The sequence below is a fragment of the Mustela lutreola genome, chromosome 4, assembly GCF_030435805.1.
Source record: "Mustela lutreola isolate mMusLut2 chromosome 4, mMusLut2.pri, whole genome shotgun sequence".
In the NCBI taxonomy this organism is placed as follows: domain Eukaryota; kingdom Metazoa; phylum Chordata; class Mammalia; order Carnivora; family Mustelidae; genus Mustela; species Mustela lutreola.
The window spans coordinates 80111039-80125266 of record NC_081293.1 but is presented as its reverse complement, the minus strand read 5'-3'; the positions used below and the strand labels follow the sequence as shown (position 1 = coordinate 80125266).

At 41.7% G+C, this 14228-nt stretch overlaps 1 protein-coding gene across 3 annotated transcripts in view; it reads right to left on the bottom strand.

Moving 5' to 3' along the window:
- RYR2 (ryanodine receptor 2) overlaps nt 1-14228 on the bottom strand; it is a 751000-nt gene that overhangs the window by 605037 nt on the left and 131735 nt on the right. The gene's annotated exons all lie outside the window — the stretch shown is intronic.

Sequence of the window (14228 nt, the reverse complement as noted above, 5' to 3'; positions counted from 1 at the left end):
TGTTCCTTAAGCTGCCATTTATTTGACACTTGTAATTAATGATTTCTTAGCTTGTCCTTTGCATTATGAAAAAAGAAAGCACTTCCAGGATGCCCTTGAAAGGTGAGTTTTGAAACTGGAAAAGAAAGATTCCTTTCAGTACCCAAGGATTTCAACGACCTGGCAGACAAAGTGTACTATTCGATGGTGAGGTATTGGAAGAATAAAATTACAAAGGACTTCTCCCAAAGAATTGCCCTATTTCCTCGTCAATATTCACTATTCAATAAAAAGCAGCACAGTTAATATTAACTGATGGCTTACTGTTTCCTGGGTATCATGCTACGCCCTTCACATACCTGAGCTCATTTATTCCTCCTATCCTCACAACGAATATTGGGTCTCTTACAGGTGAGGACAAACAGCTAACCCAAGATTATGCAATCACTCATAGCAGACGTGGACCAGAATGTGGGTCCTGTTTGGTGCCAAGTCTGGTATTTTTAGTCACTATTCAGCACCGCCTCATTACATGGATACGTGTGCATGAAAGACGGAACAGAGCACACGCCAACTACAAAATGGAAAACATGGAAGAGAAACAATAAAGGAGGTTAAAATTCTAGTCCTGGTTCTTCTAAGTGCCAGAATGATGGGTGATTTCATTTTCATTTCAAATTAACTTTAATAATTGAAGATTTTAATAAATTTTTTCTGTGGTTTCCAAACTCTATACAGTGAGCATATTCAAATTTTACACTTAGAGCAAACATATTGGAAAAATAAGCAGAAAATATTCCTACATGCATGAAGCTAACAGCTTGAATAACAGCTTAAGATTTCAAAGAGTTTGGGTAAATATCACAGTATGTATTCACAGATCAGAAACAGTGAACGTTTCCCGATCACCTGAAAGGGGCCAGGCACATGCAAGGCCCTTGTGCAAACGTCATCTCATTCCATTTGCTTGCAGAAAAGAATCCCTGTTTCCCCCATGAAGAAATTGTGTTCAGAGGATTCTCAGAGAGAGCAGGATTCTGGCCCAGTGCCCCTCCGACTGGTCGTCCGCTGCCTTTCATCAAGGAAAGCTTCCCCCTGGGGACAACCACGATGTTTGCCAACTAGCAGCTGAAACAGCTCCAAACACCTGTCTTTCAGAAATGAGGAGCAAAGATGCTTTGTCATCCTTCTCTCCAGCAACAGCTCATTTCTGTGGGCCCTGCTCACTCCCGAAATCAGTTCAGAAGATGAGTGCAACATGGGGGTGAGAGGATCTGCATCAGTGATCACTATGGATTTCCTTGACTCTCTGACCTAAGCACCTGTCTGCCTAATGCCATGGGCCCTAGAGGGACCCCTTCTTCCTCCAGACTTGCCATCAGCACCCAACGCTTCCAAAGGTACCTCTCTTGCATAACAATCTCAGGGACTGGGCAATTAGCACTTGAAGGTGTGTCTCATTCAGGTACAGACACACTGGAGTTCAACAAAGGGCTTCAGAATAATTCATAATGATCTTAACTTTGTCCCTGACACAACTATGATGATAGCCCTAAGATCTCTGTTCTTCTCTGGATCTCTACTGCAGGTCTCTCCGCCCTGCCAGTGTGTCTAGGAGAAGAAAAGAAAATCACTGAATGCCAAGGAACTATAAAATCATATCTGTATGCTGCCAGCAAACCACATCAAGGTCAAGAGAAGAAGAAATTAAATGCATTTATGCAAAGGAAATGCTTGAGAATGCAGAAGAAAGACATTTCCAAGCAGAATTTCTTTTCAAGTGCTCCCTCCTATCAACGGCAAGTGCTCAAAGGCATCAAAAGGAGCCTGCTTCCTCAAAGTCTGGAGGGGAAAAAAGAGAAGGTAAAGATGGCATGGCAGTGAGGAGGTGATGTTTGACTCAAGAGAAAGACAATCTCCCCTTCCTTTAAATTTTTTTTTTTTTTTTATTAAACAACTAGAAATGCAGTGAGGAAAAACAACAAATATATTCTTGAATTTGGTCAAAGCCCTGATACCTACAATTTGGTTGTAGAACGTTTTATCCTAAGTCTCTTTGTAAGGACTTCTAAACTTTGACATTAGTAGAAAATGTGCATCTTATTTCCACAAAGTCCTCAGAGTTTATTAAAAATAAGAAATGGGAGTTACATGAAAATGAGATCCAAATTAATCTGTAACTGACAATAGCACCTTCCCTAAAAAGCAATATGGAGTGTCCAGTGTTGGCTTGGGGGGAGGGGCGCACAGCAGGGGGACGGAGGGAGGGGGTAGTAAGGATCCTGTCTGTAGAGGGCAATGAATTCCCCCTGGATTAATCATTTTACTTTGTCACAGTGATGATGTTAACCAGTTAGAAGCCTCTAAAAAAAATTCAAGCTATTTTTCAAAGGCAGAAAAAAGTAATTTTCAGAGAAACTCCAAACAGGTGTCATGGGACCTACAGTGTTTGAATTTGAGAGGGCACTCAACGGTATGGCTGCTTTATGTGTGTTATCATGTTTGGCTTCTAAGTAATATCGACTAAGTTAAGGACATATAATATCTAGAGCTCTATTATGGAAAATGCATGACCGATGACTACTCAGTTATTTTCAACCTGAAGAAGCACATTTAAGAGGAGTAAAATAAAAATCAAGAAAATTGGCTTTTAGAGGTGATATTTAACAGTTACATGTCACTGCTTACAAAGTTGTAAGCTGAAGATACATGGCTCCTTCCCTTCCTTAAATTTTAAAATGAATAATATCACCCATGATCTTTGGACCCCCATGTAAAGGCACTGTCCAAAGGCTAATTAACTGGCCTAGCAGCTGAATGCAGGGTCTCTGTTAGGTAATCGAGGTCACCAAATTTCAGATTACTACTAAACTGGCCAAATGCTATCTGGAATGATTTGTTAGGAGCAGAACAGCCATGGTGTCAGAGAGCACGGAGTCAAGTCTCCCTCTACCCCTAGGGCCCATCAGGTCTCAGACATGTGACCTGATACCTCCGAGCATTATCTCCCTCCTCACACTGAGTATTTTCTAGAAACTCCTGCTTTGTCCATCGCTCCATAGGTGTTGGGATGGGGCTGTGGAAGGAATTAACAACATGTTCAAAGAGGTAGGACTCAAATACTTAAATGCCACCTCTACTCCCTTAAAGGATATGACCCAAACATGTGGAAAATATTACCCAGCAAGTGACAGTGACAATGACAGCAACAAAAGAAATCTATCACCTGTATCTTCCTCTGTAAAGCACTTCCAGGAGTCATTTGTTATTTTCAACAGTTAATTGACAGACACCTGGGTGGCTCAGTTGGTTAAGCATCAACTTTTGATTTCATCAAAGGAGATCGAGTCCAGTGTCCAGCTCTGAGCTCACACGGAGTATGCTCAAATTCTCTATCTTAGGACACCTGGGTGGCTCAGTCGGTTAACTACCTATCAGGTCATGATTCCAGGGTCTCAGGACTGAGTCCCTGTTGGGCTCCTTGCTCAGCTTCTCCCTCTGCCTCCTGCTTCCCCTGCCTGTGCTCCCTCTCTCCCTCTCTCTCTCTCTCTCCCCCCTGACAAATAAATAAAATCTTTAAAAAAAAGATTCTCTCTCCCTCACCTTCTGCCCCTCCCCATAGGCACACACATGCTCATATCCGTGCATGCTCTAAAATAAATCTTTAAAAAAAATAAAAACAATTCAGAGTCTTTCAACATAAAACATTTGTCAGCAAGAATAATAAATGCTCGCTGCTCTTGCCATTAATTCCAAAAATTACTAAAACCATCTCTTCACCATTTAGAAGGAGAGAATATTTGTCTACAGATTGGCCTTCACGGTTTGGGGATGCTGTTCTTTTCTGTCATCTGGCCTCAGACACATACACAGACCACCTTAGAGTGACAGAAACGTTCTGTAGCTGACAGCTCCCTTTTCTTGCAAGTCTGAAGAAAGTTTTGTCTGATAAAATCTAAGGGGGCCAAGATTCAACACAATCTGTATCAATATTCCAATAACATTCTTTGCAAAAGTAGAAAAAAAAATCCTAAAATTCACACAGAATCTCACAGGACTTACTTGACATCGTTTCAGGACAAGCTTGCAAAAAGGAAGACTGAAATCGTAGGCCTCACACTTCCTGATTTCAAGACATACCACAGTGCAACGGTAATCAAGATGGTGCGGTAGCGGTATCGAGATGGATATGTAGATCAGCGAAACAGAATGGAGTCCAGAAGAAAACCTTTGTGCATACAGCTGAATGATTATCAACAAGGGTGCCAAGACCACACTATGGGAAAAGGACAACAAATGATGTTGGGGAAACTGGAGATACCCCCATGCAGAAGAATAAAGCTGGACCCTCACCCTACACCAAATACAAAATTAACTGAAAATGGATGAAAGACCTAAACTTAAGACCTAAAACTAAAAAATCTCCTAGAAGAAAATAGGAGAAAAGCTTAAAAAAAAAAACAAAAAACTTCAGGACATTGGATTCAGCCATGATTTCTTGGCTAGGACATCAAAGCACAGGCAACAAAAGAAGAAAAAAAAAGATAAAAGGGACTACTTCAAACTTGAAACTCCATGAAGGAAACATTCAACAGATGAAAAGTCAACCTATGTAATGGGTAAAGTATTTAGAAATCCTCTATCTTTTAATATCTAGAATATATAAGTAACCTCCACATTTCAACATGAAAAAAATAATCGTCCAATTTAAAAATGGGCTAAAGACTCCTTAATATCTCTTTCTTCTGTCTTGCTGTTGGTGTAGAGAAATGCAACTGATTTCTGTGCATTGATTTTATATCCTGACACTTTACTGAATTCCTGTATAAGTTCTAGCAGTTTGGGAGTGGAGTCTTTTGGGTTTTCCACATATAGTATCATATCATCTGCGAAGAGTGATAATTTGACTTCTTCTTTGCCGATTTGGATGCCTTTAATTTCCTTTTGTTGTCTGATTGCTGAGGCTAGGACCTCTAGTACGATGTTGAATAGCAGTGGTGATAATGGACATCCCTGCCGTGTTCCTGACCTTAGCGGAAAAGCTTTCAGTTTTTCTCCATTGAGAATGATATTTGCGGTGGGTTTTTCATAGATGGCTTTGAGGTATGTGCCCTCTATCCCTACACTTTGAAGAGTTTTGATCAGGAAGGGATGTTGTACTTTGTCAAATGCTTTTTCAGCATCTATTGAGAGTATCATATGGTTCTTGTTCTTTCTTTTATTGATGTGTTGTATCACATTGACTGATTTGCGGATGTTGAACCAACCTTGCAGCCCTGGAATAAATCCCACTTGGTCGTGGTGAATAATCCTTTTAATGTACTGTTGAATCCTATTGGCTAGTATTTTGTTGAGTATTTTCGCATCTGTGTTCATCAAGGATATCGGTCTATAGCTCTCTTTTTTGGTGGGATCCTTGTCTGGTTTTGGGATCAAGGTGATGTTGGCCTCATAAAATGAGTTTGGAAGTTTTCCTTCCATTTCTATTTTTTGGAACAGTTTCAGGAGAATAGGAATTAGTTCTACTTTAAATGTTTGGTAGAATTCCCCCGGGAAGCCGTCTGGCCCTGGGCTTTTGTTTGTTTGGAGATTTTTAATGACTGTTTCAATCTCCTTACTGGTTATGGGTCTGTTCAGGCTTTCTATTTCTTCCTGGCTCAGTTGTGGTAGTTTATATGTTTCTAGGAATGCATCCATTTCTTCCAGATTGTCAAATTTATTGCCGTAGAGTTGCTCATAGTATGTTCTTATAATAGTTTGTATTTCTTTGGTGTTAGTTGTGATCTCTCCTCTTTCATTCATGATTTTATTTATTTGGGTCCTTTCTCTTTTCTTTTTGATAAGTCGAGCCATGGGTTTATCAATTTTATTAATTCTTTCAAAGAACCAGCTCCTAGTTTCGTTGATTTGTTCTATTGTTTTTTTGGTTTCTATTTCATTGATTTCTGCTCTGATCTTTATGATTTCTCTTCTCCTGCTGGGCTTAGGGTTTCTTTCTTGTTCTTTCTCCAGCTCCTTTAGGTGTAGGGTTAGGTTGTGTACCTGAGACCTTTCTTGTTTCTTGAGAAAGGCTTGTACCGCTATATATTTTCCTCTCAGGACTGCCTTTGTTGTGTCCCACAGATTTTGAACCGTTGTATTTTCATTATCATTTGTTTCCATGATTTTTTTCAATTCTTCTTTAATTTCCCGGTTGACCCATTCATTCTTTAGAAGGATACTGTTTAGTCTCCATGTATTTGGGTTCTTTCCAAACTTCCTTTTGTGGTTGAGTTCTAGCTTTAGAGCATTGTGGTCTGAAAATATGCAGGGAATGATCCCAATCTTTTGATACCGGTTGAGTCCTGATTTAGGACCGAGGATGTGATCTATTCTGGAGAATGTTCCATGTGCACTAGAGAAGAATGTGTATTCTGTTGCTTTGGGATGAAATATTCTGAATATATCTGTGATGTCCATCTGGTCCAGTGTGTCGTTTAAGGCCTTTATTTCCTTGCTGATCTTTTGCTTGGATGACCTGTCCATTTCAGTGAGGGGAGTGTTAAAGTCCCCTACTATTATTGTATTATTGTTGATGTGTTTCTTTGATTTTGTTATTAATTGGTTTATATAGTTGGCTGCTCCCACATTGGGGGCATAGATATTTAAAATTGTTAAATCTTCTTGTTGGACAGACCCTTTGAGTATGATATAGTGTCCTTCCTCATCTCTTATTATAGTCTTTGGCTTAAAATCTAATTGATCTGATATAAGGATTGCCACTCCTGCTTTCTTCTGATGTCCATTAGCATGGTAAATTCTTTTCCACCCCCTCACTTTAAATCTGGAGGTGTCTTTGGGCTTAAAATGTGTTTCTTGGAGGCAACATATAGATGGGTTTTGTTTTTTTATCCATTCTGATACCCTGTGTCTTTTGACAGGGGCATTTAGCCCATTCACATTCAGGGTAAGTATTGAGAGATATGAATTTAGTGCCATTGTATTGCCTGTAAGGTGACTGTTACTGTATATGGATATTAAGGAGTCAATCCCATTTACAATTGCATCCAAAACCATAAGATACCTAGGAATAAACCTAACCAAAGAGACACAGAATCTATACTCAGAAAACTATAAAGTACTCATGAAAGAAATTGAGGAAGACACAAAGAAATGGAAAAATGTTCCATGCTCCTGGATTGGAAGAATAAATATTGTGAAAATGTCTATGCTACCTAAAGCAATCTACACATTTAATGCAATTCCTATCAAAGTACCATCCATCTTTTTCAAAGAAATGGAACAAATAATGCTAAAATTTATATGGAACCAGAAAAGACCTCGAATAGCCAAAGGGATATTGAAAAAGAAAGCCAACGTTGGTGGCATCACAATTCCGGACTTCAGGCTCTATTACAAAGCTGTCATCATCAAGACAGCATGGTACTGGCACAAAAACAGACACATAGATCAATGGAACAGAATAGAGAGCCCAGAAATAGACCCTCAAATCTATGGTCAACTAATCTTCGACAAAGCAGGAAAGAATGTCCAATGGAAAAAAGACAGCCTTTTCAATAAATGGTGCTGGGAAAACTGGACAGCCACATGCAGAAAAATGAAATTGGACCATTCCCTCACACCACACACAAAAATAGACTCAAAATGGATGAAGGACCTCAATGTACGAAAGGAATCCATCAAAATCCTTGAGGAGAACACGGGCAGCAACCTCTTCGACCTCTGCTGCAGCAACATCTTCCTAGGAACAACGCAAAAGGCAAGGGAAGCAAGGGAAAAAATGAACTACTGGGATTTCATCAAGATCAAAAGCTTTTGCACAGCAAAGGAAACAGTTAACAAAATCAAAAGACAACTGACAGAATGGGAGAAGATATTTGCAAACGACATATCAGATAAAGGACTAGTGTCCAGAATCTATAAAGAACTTAGCAAACTCAACACCCAAAGAACAAATAATCCAATCAAGAAATGGGCAGAGGACATGAACAGACATTTCTGCAAAGAAGACATCCAGATGGCGAACAGACACATGAAAAAGTGCTCCATATCACTCGGCATCAGGGAAATACAAATCAAAACCACAATGAGATATCACCTCACACCAGTCAGAATGGCTAAAATCAACAAGTCAGGAAATGACAGATGCTGGCGAGGATGCGGAGAAAGGGGAACCCTCCTACACTGTTGGTGGGAATGCAAGCTGGTGCAGCCACTCTGGAAAACAGCATGGAGGTTCCTCAAAATTTTGAAAATAGAACTGCCCTATGACCCAGCAATTGCACTATTGGGTATTTACCCTAAAGATACAAATGTAGTGATCCAAAGGGGCACATGCACCCGAATGTTTATAGCAGCAATGTCCACAATAGCCAAACTATGGAAAGAACCTAGATGTCCATCAACAGATGAATGGATCAAGAAGATGTGGTATATATACACAATGGAATACTATGCAGCCATCAAAAGAAATGAAATCTTGCCATTTGCAACAACATGGATGGAACTAGAGCGTATCATGCTTAGCGAAATAAGTCAAGCAGAGAAAGACAACTATCATATGATCTCCCTGATATGAGGAAGTGGTGATACAACATGGAGGCTTAAGTGGGTAGAAGAAGAATAAATGAAACAAGATGGGATTGGGAGGGAGACAAACCATAAGTGACTCTTAATCTCACAAAACAAACTGAGGGTTGCCGGGGGGAGGGGGTTTGGGAGAAGGGGGTGGGATTAAGGACATTGGGGAGGGTATGTGATTTGGTGAGTGCTGTGAAGTGTGTAAACCTAGTGATTCACAGACCTGTACCCCTGGGGATAAAAATATATGTTTATAAAAAATAAAAAATTAAGAAAAAAAAAATGGGCTAAAGACTTGAACAGGCAGTTCTCCACAAAGATATAGAAATGGTCCAACAAGCAAATGAAAAGATGCTTAAATACCACTAGCCATAAGAGAAATACCAATGAAAACCACAAAGAAAAACACCACTTCCCAGAAGAGAAAAGAACAAATGTTGGTAAGAAGGCAGAGTAAGTGGAACCCTGGGCAGCACTGGTGGGAAAATGGTGCAGCCATTATGGGAAATACAGCATGGAGGGGCCTCCAAAGATGTAAAAAGAGAATTACCATACAACCCAGCAATTCCATGCATAGGTATTCACAACCACCACCCCCAAAAAAATCAAAGCATGATTTTGAAGAGTTATTTGTACAGATATCCACTGCAGCATTATTCATTATACAAGCATGGAAGCAGCCCAAATATCCATCAACAGAGAAACAGATAAAGAAACTGTGGTTCCTACATACAATGGAATATTATGCAGCCTTAAATAAAGAAAATCCTGTCACATTCTACAACATATATAAACCTAGAGGACATTATCCTAAGCAAAATAAGCCAGTCACAAAAGGGTGAATACTACATTACTCCACTCCCGCGGTTTCTACGGCCATTAAAGTCATAGCAACAGGAAGTATAAATGTGGTTGCCAAGGGCTGGGGGAAGAGGAGGAAAAAAGGAATTAGAGCTTAATAGGTATTGAATTTCAGTTTTCTAAGATGATGTTCTGGAGACTTCTCTGCACATCGACGGGAATATATTAATGAACCGTACACTCTGAAGATGGAAATTTTAATGTTCTGTGTTTATTACTGTAATTTTTAAAAAGACACAAAACAAAAAGCCTGTTAAAATAATTTAGGGACGTTAATACTGAGACTACAAAACAATATTGCAACATTAGACTCTAGACAGTCACAGCGAAGAATCCATTCTAAGTCACATAATGATGCTAACATGTAGTGAATGTACGTGCGAGACACAATACTAAGAGCTTTACATGTCTTTTCTCAGTTTACAATCCCAATAGTGAGATTAGAATTATCATCCCCAATTTATACAAATATTGAGGCTTAGAGAGGTCACACTCCGGTAAGAGCTGCAGGACTCCCAGCTCCTCCTGATGAGGGTGGTGATGCAGGATGCCAGATCCGACCTTCCCGATTAAACACTTACGGGGCCAGAGAATGAAACCCACCACTGATGCCATCTTTCACTAATTAAACAGAGGTTAATAGTCAACAAACAATTCTGGGCTTGGGAAAATCGAATAGAAGTACTCACGTCAATTTCCCTTTTTATCATAGAGCCTCCAATAGCTAACTGCACATGAGTCCCTTACTCTGCTCCTTTCTTTTTGATCTAATTTTATAAATAAATGCCAGGAAACCCCCTAGGGCCAGTATATCGACAGCTGAAGTATGCTCATCCACCGCCCGTGCACAGCAAAACCACAGCAAGGCATATATTACCACGTTCCTTCATGGAGAACAGAGTCCATGAGACCAGATCGATTTCAGTTTTCTCATCTCAAACAAGGCCTGGGGACTGAGAGATGCAGCTAGGGCTGCTGGCTGGGTCACACGGCTTTAGTGATCTGGGCAAAGAGAACAAGTTAAATCCAACTACAAAACAAGGGGATGGTTTAGCAATATGCGTAACATGATGTACAGCAAGGGGCTTAAAGATTTTTCATGGACATACCCACCAAGATGCAAACTGCAACTCAAAAATCAAGGAAAAGAAATCCCTGCCCTGACAGAGGGAGCTTGGGGCTGAAGTCCAGTTCTTAAAATAATCCCGTCTGTGGGTCCCCAGAAGACTGCGCCATTCTGCCACCTTGCCTTGGCCAAGAGAGCAATTTCACCATTCGTCTAGACACCATACTTACCGCTACATTTCTAGTAGAACGCAAACGTGAATTCAGGGGTTGGGGCTGCGAAGGGTCCCATGGATGTACTTTGTGAACTTAGCCAAGAGTCAGGCTTCATTCAGCAAGGCTGCAGTGAGCTCTGCCTCTGGCTTCTGCACATGGCAGGAAGCTGGTCTTGTTCCTTGGGTCGCCATCGCCAGCGGAGCGGACCCCAGAGCTCGTCCTCAACATGCTGCAGTGGAATGAGGTGCAGCCCTCAGAGCAAGGCTCCCTGGAGGACACGCGATGCAGCTGATTCCTCTGCAGCCATTTGACATTAATCTGTCAGACCACACTGCAGGCTTCAGCGACACCACCACAGGGAAAAGCAAATAATTATCTTTTTCAAAGGCCTTCTCTACTTTCCACAGTAAATCAAGACAATGGGATTTCGGGGAACATATGGGAAAGGACAGCCTGTACCTTCAGGCACAGGGATATGGCTTATTACACAACTAGATTTTGTTCTGTTTGTGTTGTTCCATTAAAAGGAATGCCCAGAATCATCCTCCGGAATCTACCTTCCAATCCTGGTCACCAAAGCGGAGAAAAAGACCAACGTAAATCAAAGTATCAAACCAAAAATTCAGGATCACGGACACCTTAGTCAAAAAGAAAAAAAAAATACTGAAGCAACTTCAATACTCAGATTCACATGTTCAGTTTGGTCCAGCTGAGCTGAAACCAGACGCCACCACAACAGCCTGTGGTGGAAACCAGGCATCTCCCTAGACTAAGCATCTCATAGGACCATGTATTTGTTCTTGCATATGCAACTGTGTATTACAAAAGAGGCAAACATAGCCATAATGCTTGCATTAAAATAGCTCCAAATGTACTATCTGTACTAATAGGGAGACTTTGCCACAGGCAGTAATTATGTCTGGAAATTGCAATCGGGAAAGAGGAGAGGAAAGTGTCTTCCTAGTTCACATCTAGAAAGCCCCACAGCACAAGATCTCATCTCTCTTGAATCAAGATGCATCATTTACCTAAAGAGGTCTTGAGATTTCATGGGGGAGGAGAGGGAGGCGTTGGGCAGCTCTCAGGTTGCAGACCTCCAGGAGGTCCTGGAGCGGCAGCCCTCAGACCCCTGAAACCCAAGAAATCAAGGGCCTACGACCCAGAGATAGATGGTGCCAGTACGAGGCTGGCAACACAACCCTTTCACTAGGCTCCTAAGGGAATGAGCTCTATGGTTTCCAAGCTGTACAAGTTCAGGTACACTGGGAATTGTCACCAGAAGGTCTGGACACTGTGTTGTGTTCTGACTGTGGTGCACAGAGCCACCAAAAAGAGAGGCAAATGTTTGTACTTCAGGACTTTTGGTGGCCTTGGTGTCATGTGTTAACCACACAAGCCTAATGGTCCCAGAGAGATGAATCCTGACTACTGCCCAGGAACCTCCACTCCCCTTCTCCTGAGCATGCCCAGCCACGTGCTTCCCTGACCTTCCCAAATGGACCATGAGGCTATGGACCAAGGGACTGGTCCTCTCCTTAGTCCTATCCCTGCTGTACACAGCAAGCGAGTGCTCAGAGGTTCTCTCTTAGGTATGAGACCAACAGCACAAAGACAGGGAGAGACTCAAACCCAAGGGGTCCCAACCTATAGAGCATAGGTGAAGGGGCTGGTATTCGGCCATCTGTGGGTTCCCCAGTTCTGAGCAAAGATGATGAGCTTTGCTTTCAATACAGGGGGTATTGCTTAGTTTGTTTGGGCTGCTATACCAACGTACCACACAAGGGTGGCTTGCAGACAACAGACTTTTCACAGGTCTAGAAGAGGCCAGAGGTGCCAGGGACCGCATAGTCGGGGACTGGTGAAAGCCCTCTTCCAGGCTGCAGATCGCTGACCTCACTGTCCTTGAATGGCGACAGGGAGCACAGGGAGCAATCGGGAGCTCATCTGTAAGGGCACGAATCCTATTCAGGAGGGCCCCACCCTCGGGACCTAATCACCTCCCAGAGACCCCGACCTCTTAACACCATCAGCTTAGGAGCAAAGTTTCCGCACTCAGTCTGTAACAGAGCACAAACCTAACTCAAGTAAACTGGACAAAACATGCCAAAGTCCAAAAATGTTATACTAACTATATCCATAAAACAGTGATGCTTGGGACTTTTTTTTTTAATATAAAGACACCTTCAGATGAGACAGAGATCCTTCAACCCAAATGAAGAAATTGGCTTTCAATGAGAAAGTTTCACAAACTTTTAATAAAAAAATATATAAACAAAAACCCAGAAATTTATCATCCTAGAAGCACTACCCTGTGATCAACATTCATTTACAAATAAGAGACCGTGAACATCCCAGATCTTTTACAGACAACCAACGCACCCCACATGGCACTTCAGTAATAGCTATAGTTAATCTAATTTTTAAGTAAAAGCAGACCATGTAACTATTATCTTGGTCAAAGACTATCTATTCTGCCAAGAACTTAGAAGTCGTGCTATTATGCCTATTATTTAACAGAAAATAAATTATGTAAGCCTCTGAAAAATACACTCTGAATTAAATTAATGGTTCCTGAAAGGTAGTTCTTTTCTTGTAAAGCATATTCCATAATTTGAGAAAACTTGTTTCATCATGAGCAGATAAAGCTGAGTCAGCATCTTCCCATCCGGGAACTGGGAGAAAGGGCGGGTGACCCACGTCCTCCTGGGACTGCAGTGAGAGAATTCATTTTTCAGTCTCCTTCCTACTCTGGCCTCCTCCCCTGTTCTGCACCCAACCTCCTACAGCCTCCCCAGGGGCCTGAAAAACAAGGTCTTCCGGGGGAGGCAGAGTGCCCCCCATGCACCACACCAGCCCCTTCTACTCCAGCGACCCTGACATTCTGTCCCCTCGATCCGAGCACACCCCATTCAAAGGTTACACGTCAACAGCAGCACAGGTCCCTGCAGAAGGGGCCAGGGACACAGGCGGCTTCCTAAAGCAGTAAATGATATGGAAAGGATGAGTCATAAATTCTGATCAACTCACTCCAAGACCTTCCAGTGTAAGGAGCCTCTTTCCCGTAACTAAATGGGGTTTCCGACTTCTGGCGACCAACTTACCCAGAAAAGTGATAAGGAATAGGAAGCTGGGTCTTCAGTCATCAGATGAGCACAAAGGGGTCATGGAAAAATCGAATTACTAGCAGCTACTCTCACTTACAGAGAAAAGCCCTCCTGCTCTCCTACCCTTGTCCCACGCACGTCCCTGGTATTTTAGTCTCTAAAATGCAGCAAAGGAGGAGACATAACATGGTGTCAAACTGGGAAAGGAATGAAAATTCCCCTAGTCTGTCCCTGTATTTCTCCTTTAGCCTTAATTTTAACTGTAACATTTCACTTTTTTCCCCCCAAGGTGACCTTAGAAGAGTCCCCCAAAGCTCATTTCGATGTATATTCCTTATCTTTACTACCCGGAAATTCTTTCTCCTAACCTGAATAGGTCATATTAACATTTAAATACACTTTCCTTTACTAGGTACTGGCCGG